Source organism: Pinus tabuliformis, chromosome 3_1 (genome assembly GCF_031772625.1).
Source record: "Pinus tabuliformis cultivar Carrire ecotype Pingquan chromosome 3_1, CPIR1, whole genome shotgun sequence".
Classification (NCBI taxonomy): domain Eukaryota; kingdom Viridiplantae; phylum Streptophyta; class Pinopsida; order Pinales; family Pinaceae; genus Pinus; species Pinus tabuliformis.
In genome coordinates, this window is record NC_142301.1 from 561,867,055 (window position 1) to 561,874,989 (window position 7,935).

Sequence of the window (7,935 nt, forward strand, 5' to 3'; positions counted from 1 at the left end):
TTTAATGACATCAACAACAACAGAAAGAACATTCCCAAACACCTCCTAAGATTCCCATAGAATACATCAGGATCAACACTATATTTAATGACATCATCAATTTTCTTCAGTGCTTTCATTATGGAGTGAATGTGAAGAGATGATCGTATGCTCGAATGAAGGTTTGCACAAAGCTGATTCAATGCCATTTGCAAACTCTCCTTGATTTAGTGAATTCAATGATGCGTCGTGTAAGCCAACCTCAATTGGATACTACTACCCAACTTTTTGAACCTCTTCACTCGTGTCCAACATAACAGTTTGACATTATCACAATCTAAAAATTTGAAAGTATGTATAGTCTACTATAAGGGGGGCTTCTAATGCCTCCACAAGTTGCCACAACGGGGGCTCTTAACGCCCCCAAAAGTTAGTACGAGGGGGGCTCCCAACTTCCCCAAACATTTCTACAAGGTGGTTTTAGACCACCCTAATAAGTTGCTACAAGGGGGGTTGTAAGTCACCCTTGTAGGTTGCTACGAGGGGGGTTTTAAATTGCCCCCATAGGTCAATTTTCAAGGGGGTTTCAAATCGCCCCCAAAAGTGAATTTTTGGAGGCGATTTACAACCAACCTTGAAAGATGACTTTTGAGGGATATTGCAATCACCCCTAAAAGTCACTTTTTGGGGCTGGTTCATATCTCTTAAAAGGCCTTTTTGTTTGTCCCCACAATGCCCTTAGGCTAGCCCACCTGAAGGACCCTCACACCTAATTGACCCAACTTTTGGGGCTTGAACTTGATGACGCCAAGGAGAATTGAACCAACGCCTCATAACAGAGGGCCAAAGACTTGGCAGGGGGGCTTCAACCAACCATTTGGGTTACCCATCAACACTATCTGTTCAAATACCTTCCCTAAAAGGCTTGACATTTAGAGGTGATGCTTTGAAGGGGGGGGGTCTAAAAAATTGCACCCAAAAGTCACTTTTCAAGTTTGGAACCCCCTTTGAAAAGTGACACATTTGGGGGAAATTCATCTCTCTTAAAAAACTGCCCCTAAAAGGCTTGACTTTTAGAGGTGATGCATTAGGGGCCGTCGAGGGGGGGGGGGGGGGGGGTTGAGTGAGGGTTTAAAAAACTGCAACTAATGTTAAACCACTTCTAATTCCCACTTTTGGAGGCAGCATACGGCCCCCCCAAAAGTATTTTTTGTAGTACTGGTAGTTATCATTTTTGTCTCCAGAAATCATTCTTTTTTAATGATTAACTATGCTTTGCTTTTTTCTAGGATCTCCTCTCAGGAACATGTTTCAACCAATTCTCAAGTTCGTTCTTCAAATTACTTTTTAATTATTTTTGGGATTTATACTTCTCTAATCTTTTGTAAGAAAAGGACTTTCATTTTATATTGGCAAGGTGATTCCTTGAGTTAGAGGAAAGGAATATCCTTCCCTCACTAGTAAAGGGATTTCCCTCTAGAAAAGGGAAATGATTTCCTTTACTGAGAGAGCTACAAAATTTCCCTTATCAACGCTGATTGCATTACCAGCATATGCATCGTCAACATAAATAACACATAAATGATCATAACTTGAAGAGTTTCTTTGAATTCACTTACCTCAAGTTTCTATGAAGAGGAAATATCAAGGCAAGTGAGGGAACCCAACCTTAAGTTCTCTTAAGAAAAAATAATCCCGTAATTGACAAGCCAATCTAAAAAGTATTCCTGCCAAAATAATAAAGGCCTCTATCTTTTCTTGATTAACCATGATGCCTGTTGATGTAGTGACGATATCAAGACATTGTGTTATTCCCTCCACTAAACGACTGAATGAGCTTTGTAGTGAGAACAAGGCCATCTATAAAATTCACATTAAGCAATTTCTCCCCATAAAGGAGGGGAATGCCTCAAAACGTTTGTTGTAAATAAGAATCTTAAAGGAGAAATAATAATGCATCACTACAATACCACATAAATATGGGGCAAATGGTTTGGATCGTTCACGCCATTACATGTGGGGTTTGGTTTAGGGTTTTTACTAGTTCTGTATGCTGATTCAACCCCTTTTATGGTATATAGTTTGGAACATCATTTGCAATGTCAACCAAATTCGAGTGCCAGAGTAACTGGGTAAAGGGGTTCAGCTTTTATATGAAAAGGCCATGGATCCTGGCCGGTCTTCACAGTGGGGTTATTCAGTTATGGTTGTTATCACCTAGATTGACCTCAGGCTGAAGGGAGGCAATTCCAGGGTAACCACAAACCAAGCTTAGCCTAGTAGCTAGCCCTGCTAGGCCGGGAGAGGGCTCTCTCCGTAAGGATCTCAGTCAAGATGACTGGATCAGGTAAAGGATTTTAGGCTAGGTATAGTAGCACGAAAGGTTTTGATTGAATTTGTTGGTGTTTTGCTGGATCAAATGGAGCTGGGCAGTTTAGGTCTGGGAAATTAGGTCAAGAATGCAGGGTGTTCTATGGGTCAAGGTAGGCATAGGCTTAATGGTGTGAGGTGTTTAAGATTGATGAGGAGCTGAGGAGGGAATGTGACAATCATGGATCCTTCTTAAACAGTAGAAAACATGAATTATTGAATGATTTCCCAAGGCAGAGCATTGTTACAATGGATTCTACCCATCAAACTTGATAACATTCAATAAGAAGCAATGAAATGAATGATGGCATACATAAAACATGTAAACAAATGATTACAAAAGAAGAAACTATGCTAAAACTCCATACCACAGGGATCCCATAAAAATAGCTGCAAATCTTATTAATCTCCTTGCCAAACTGCTTACAATGATGTACAATCAAGCTCTGAGCATCCAAGTGAGTCCAACCCACACAATGACTGAGAAAATACATGATATAGACCCCCAAACAACTAATCCTAGCCTCAGGGGTCGAATTCCATGAGAGGAGGAGTCAGTTGCACAAAAAGTTGAGCAGACCGCTGAAACTGAAACATTCCTACTATGAAGCAAACTGATTCATTCATCTCATTTAAGCTTTTCATCTAATGTATCTACCCTAGGTAACATAAATACACTTTAATTACATCATGATTTTACATTACATTAGTGAAAAGATTAAAATCCCATAGGTGAAAAGCGAAAAACCAAAGAAACAGTGAAAAATTGGGCTGCCTGTCAAGTGCGCAGTGCCTCTCTTGGACAAACGCGCAACGCCGACTTCAAATCAACTTTTGAGTGCCTTCCCGATGTCCAAATTGGGCGTGGGATAGGTCGTTGGAAAGCTTGTCGAGTCTTCTTTCCAGAAAATTTTTAATTTTTCAATTTGGAGCTCATTTTCCCTGTCAAAATCCCAATCTCCCAAGACTGGTCAAAATGTGCAGAATGAGGTTGCCAAAATGCAGAGTGTCGTTTCAATCAACTTTTGGAGGTCTTCCTCAACTCCAAATTGAGCTCATGATAGCTCAATGGAAATATCTCTGTGTCTAATTATTATTTGACTCATCAAGCAAGTCATTTGGTCAATCTAGCTAGGAGCAATCTTGATTTTCCCAAAGTCACTCCAGAAATGCAACAACTCTCCCGAAGCAAATGATGTTTTGGACATTTCTCCCAAACCATGAGACCTGTGTAAAAACTGAATGAGGTTTTTTTTCTCGAGTCTATTATGGGAGAAAACCTCTCTCACTTTTTTCAAATTCATTTTTTCTTGCTCAGAAACATCATTTGAATACAACCTATCCCGATGTGTGGAACAGGGCATTTGTAGAAATGAAGGGAAATGAAGGGGTTGAGGGGCTTCTAATTTCTTGAGAAAATTTTGGGAAGTAGGGAGGGATGTTAGGAAGCAGGGGAAAGTAGAATTTCAAAGATTAAGTGAGGGGAAGGGATCTAACAGGGCAAAACACAGGTCTAACCTAGAAAAGTGTTAAATTGTAGCAATAGGCTAGGGTTTGTGGGAAAATGATGAATTTGAGGGATATAAGTGATGGGAAGTGTTTAAGAAGGTATATTAAGGATAGGGGAAGGTGTATTAACATCAGGATACAAGTTTTTTTGATGATTTGACCATCCAAAAAAAATTACCTTCAAAACCCTAGGAGAGGGAAATGAGCCTTAAGCACAACTGAAGCACAAACAAGGTGTAAAATGACCCATTAGAACCTGAAATAATGATGACAACTCTTTGAATGATGGCACACTTGGCCGAATGATGACATGGACCAGTACTTGGAAAACTTTGGAAGGAGTGAAAACAATCCTAGACCTAATACCTAGTGACTAAATTTTACTTGAAGACTCACTGAAATGACAAAAATTTGATTTCGACACCCCAAGACCACTTTATAAGAGCATATTTGATCACTGGTGGAAGACTGCAAACACTGACACTAACAATGGCATTATCAGGTGGGAACATTGATAGATTTGATGAGCATGATGGGTCGGTTAGAGGAGTACATTTTCACAAGGCTCAGCCGTGTTTGTGTCTATAGGTAAGCCAACTGGCTTGGATATTTATTGCATGTTTTGTGGTCCATGTGAACCTCTTTTTTTATGTATTTCAGAGATTGAGAAGCGCTTTGAAACTGATCACCAAGGTTCATTTTTCAGTAGTTCCATGAATTGGACAATTGATATGTGTTTCAATGGATACATTTTTATATCCTGGAATGGTGGGTGTCTAACACCTTGGTGACATGGAGAGGGTCTTGAACACATTGGCGTTGTGTGAGTCCCTCATGTATTTTGAAAAAAATTTCATGGATCAACTAGGAGATTACCTTTACTTGCTATGTATTGTAAAATGTCTGGAAATTACACATGTCTAGTGGCAAGTTTTGTAGTGGTGTCAATTGGGTCTAGCTTGGGTGGCTGGGAAGAGAATGTTATCTTTCCCTGTTTGTGAGTCAATTGTTGTTTGGAGCTCTTCTTCATGAGCTATTAGGAATAGAGTCAATTTTTGTTTGGAGCTATGAGAATATCTCAGTCTTGCTACTGGATGGAGGGTGGGGTGAGAAATTACACGCAAGGAAAAAGGTCGCAAGGTAATCAAACTCTGATACCTAGTTTAAAACCTTCTGAATGGGCGGAGATTGGGCCAGATGATAAGTCCTTGGTGATTTTGGCAGACTTAGAAATGCCTCTCATAGTGCAACCACTTAGCCAAAGGAGAGCTGCAAGAAAAAATCCCACCCTCTCCCATCCTAGGAACAAAGTTATTTTAGAATTGGTAGGTTTAGCGAAGCTTCCCAGCCATGTAGCTTCTTATGTAGACATTGTACGTGTATATTTATGACATCTAAAGAGTAGTGCCTTCGATTGTAAATGATATTAACTGCAAGTCATCTGACATAACAGTCAAAAATACAATTATGAAAAGTTGTTATAACTCCAATTTACTTGTTAATGTTACAGGGAATGTCTTTAAGATCAATATATGGAACTACAATATGCACCGCTGCCTATATCCAGAGAGTTAAGTTCCACAATGAGTATCCTTAGATTGTCAGTGCCAATGACGAATAAACAATAATGATATGGAACTGGTAATCTTGAACTTGTATCTGACCTTACTGGCAACATTTTTTTGTGTAATGTGTGTTTCTTTTCATCATAAGGAAGATTTGGTCATTTGAAGCCCCTTGGATCAGACTGATTGTGTATGGGATATTTGTGCTCCGAGGAGGAAAACCGTCTGCTAATGATATTAAGGTTAACACAAATGAACACAGATATTTTTGGAGAGGGTGATGCTATTGTCAAATATGTTTTGGAATGTCATGACCGTGGAGTGAACTGGGCTGCTGCTTTTCATCCCAGCTTGCCATTGATTGTGTCAGGAGCAGATGGTCACCAAGCAGATTGAATGGCATGCAGATTCAATTGCTTGGTGAAGCTATATCTATTTCATTAGAGATGTATTAACTTTTTTTTTTTCTTTCTTCTTCTTTTTTTTTTTATTGGTTTAATATATCTTTTGTTTCTTTTCTGTTTGCCTGTTACTCCGCTTTCTTGAGTAGCATCTCAGTTTGCATGTAATTCATTTGTGAAAAGTTAGTTTGTTTTGTTCTCGAATACCAAGGCTTGGCAAGCTGGATAATTTAAGAGGGCATGTGAAAAGTTAGTTTTGTTCTCAGAGATCAAGGCCTGGGAAGTTGAATACTTTAGGAGGGCACGTGAAAAATTTGTAGATAATTCACTTGTGAAAAGTTAGTATGTTTTTTATTCTCAGGTACCAAGCTTGGGAAGTTGGATATTTTAACTTTTAAGAGGGCATGTGAACTATATGTCTCATGTGATGTTCCATCCACGCCACGACATTTTTGTTAACATTTAGAAGATAAAAGTATCTGAGTTTGAGATGTATCCAAGTATTGTAGAGGTGTCCAAACATTTCGTAGAGACCATGATTGCTTCTGGATCCTTGTAGCACATCTTGATGTGAATCTTCTTGCTGCTGGGCATGACCGTGGGATGATTGTTTTCAAGTTAGAAAGAGAAAGATCTGCTTTTGTTGTTTATGAGGGCACCCTATACTGCAACAATGAACATTTTTTGTTTGCTCATCAATTTGCAACTCAAAAATACTCTCAACTTATACAGATAAGAAGGGTTGGATCCATGAATTGGATCAAGGATGATGATCATTGTTGTTTAGCCCCATGGAGAATGTTGTCCTAATACGTTTGGATGTTGATGGTGGGTGATATGAACTTATTCCTGGGCCAGAGGATAGTGTTGGGACTTGGGAGAAGTGACGCAATGCAAGAAGAAAAGACAGCGACTTGGAGGACCTGCTGTCTTTTTTGCTTGCAATCAATCGGTAGTCACTGACATGAGTCATAACCAAGTGATAAAAATCGCAGAAATAAGGTGATCAAGAAGTCTAGTTGTCCAGTAACTGTGGATACAATTTTCTGTGCAGGAACATAAAACCTTCTTCTTGGGCCAGAAGATAGTGTTGGGACAGAAGAGTGACACAATGCAGGAAGAAAAGACAGCAACCTTGGTTTGCAACAGAGGATTGTACCTGGGGACCTCCATATTCCATTTGTTAAATACATTTAGTCAGATGACATGGAAAATGTAGCCTTGCTGAGCAAGCATGCAATCATCATTGGAAGCAAGGAGCTTGTACATTGTTCTCTGCATAAGATTATTTGTGTTAAAACTTGAGTGGTGCTCGGGGTGACAATTGTGCTTTGTTGTCTTCCAAACAGAAACGGTGGCCTTATTGGAACACTTGATGTTCAAGTATGTATAATGAAGGTGTCTGAGAATTCTGTCAGTCGCATGAATGAGTTGGAAATAACTGTGTCATACAGATTGATGCATGAGTATATATTCAAGCTGGCACTGATAAAAAGGAAGTATGACAATGTTATGAGCATGATTAGGAACTGATTTGTGGATAGGCAGTGATTGCTTAGCTGCATCTGAAGGGCTTCCCAGAGGCGGCACTTCACTTTTTCAAAGATGAGAAGGCATGATCTAACTTAGCAGTGTAGGGTGAAACTATTCAAATTGATGTTGCTTCTGCAAAATAGAGAGATGTTAAGGTCGCTGGTATACACTGGGAACTGAGGCCCTTTGGTAAGGAAATGCTGCCATTGTTGAATATGCTTACCAAAGATTAAAGAATTTTGAAAGGCTTTCATTTTGTATCTTGTCATGGACAATGTTGATAAGTTTTTGAAGATGTTGGGGATTGCATAAATATAAATTGATGTTATGGGTCAGTTTCACAATGCCCATATGTGAGTGCAACAGTTCATGGGCTTACAGAGATTGTTGATATGCTTGTACTTAATTGTTAGGTGGCAATCTGCCCACTCTGCCATCTGGAAAGAAATCATCACTTATTGTGCCTCCATCAATTTGTCACAATCGTGAATGGCTGTTATTGAGGGTTACCAAAGGCCTTTTTGAGGGTGGGTCGCGTAATGCAGGGGTTGCAGTCCATGAAGAAGAGGATGAAGGAG

At 39.5% G+C, this 7,935-nt stretch overlaps 1 pseudogene; it reads left to right on the forward strand.

Annotated features, from left to right (window-relative positions):
• Nucleotides 1-4,925: 4,925 nt before the first annotated feature.
• LOC149188228 (coatomer subunit alpha-1-like) lies at nt 4,926-7,597 on the forward strand (annotated as a pseudogene).
• Nucleotides 7,598-7,935: the final 338 nt, after the last annotated feature.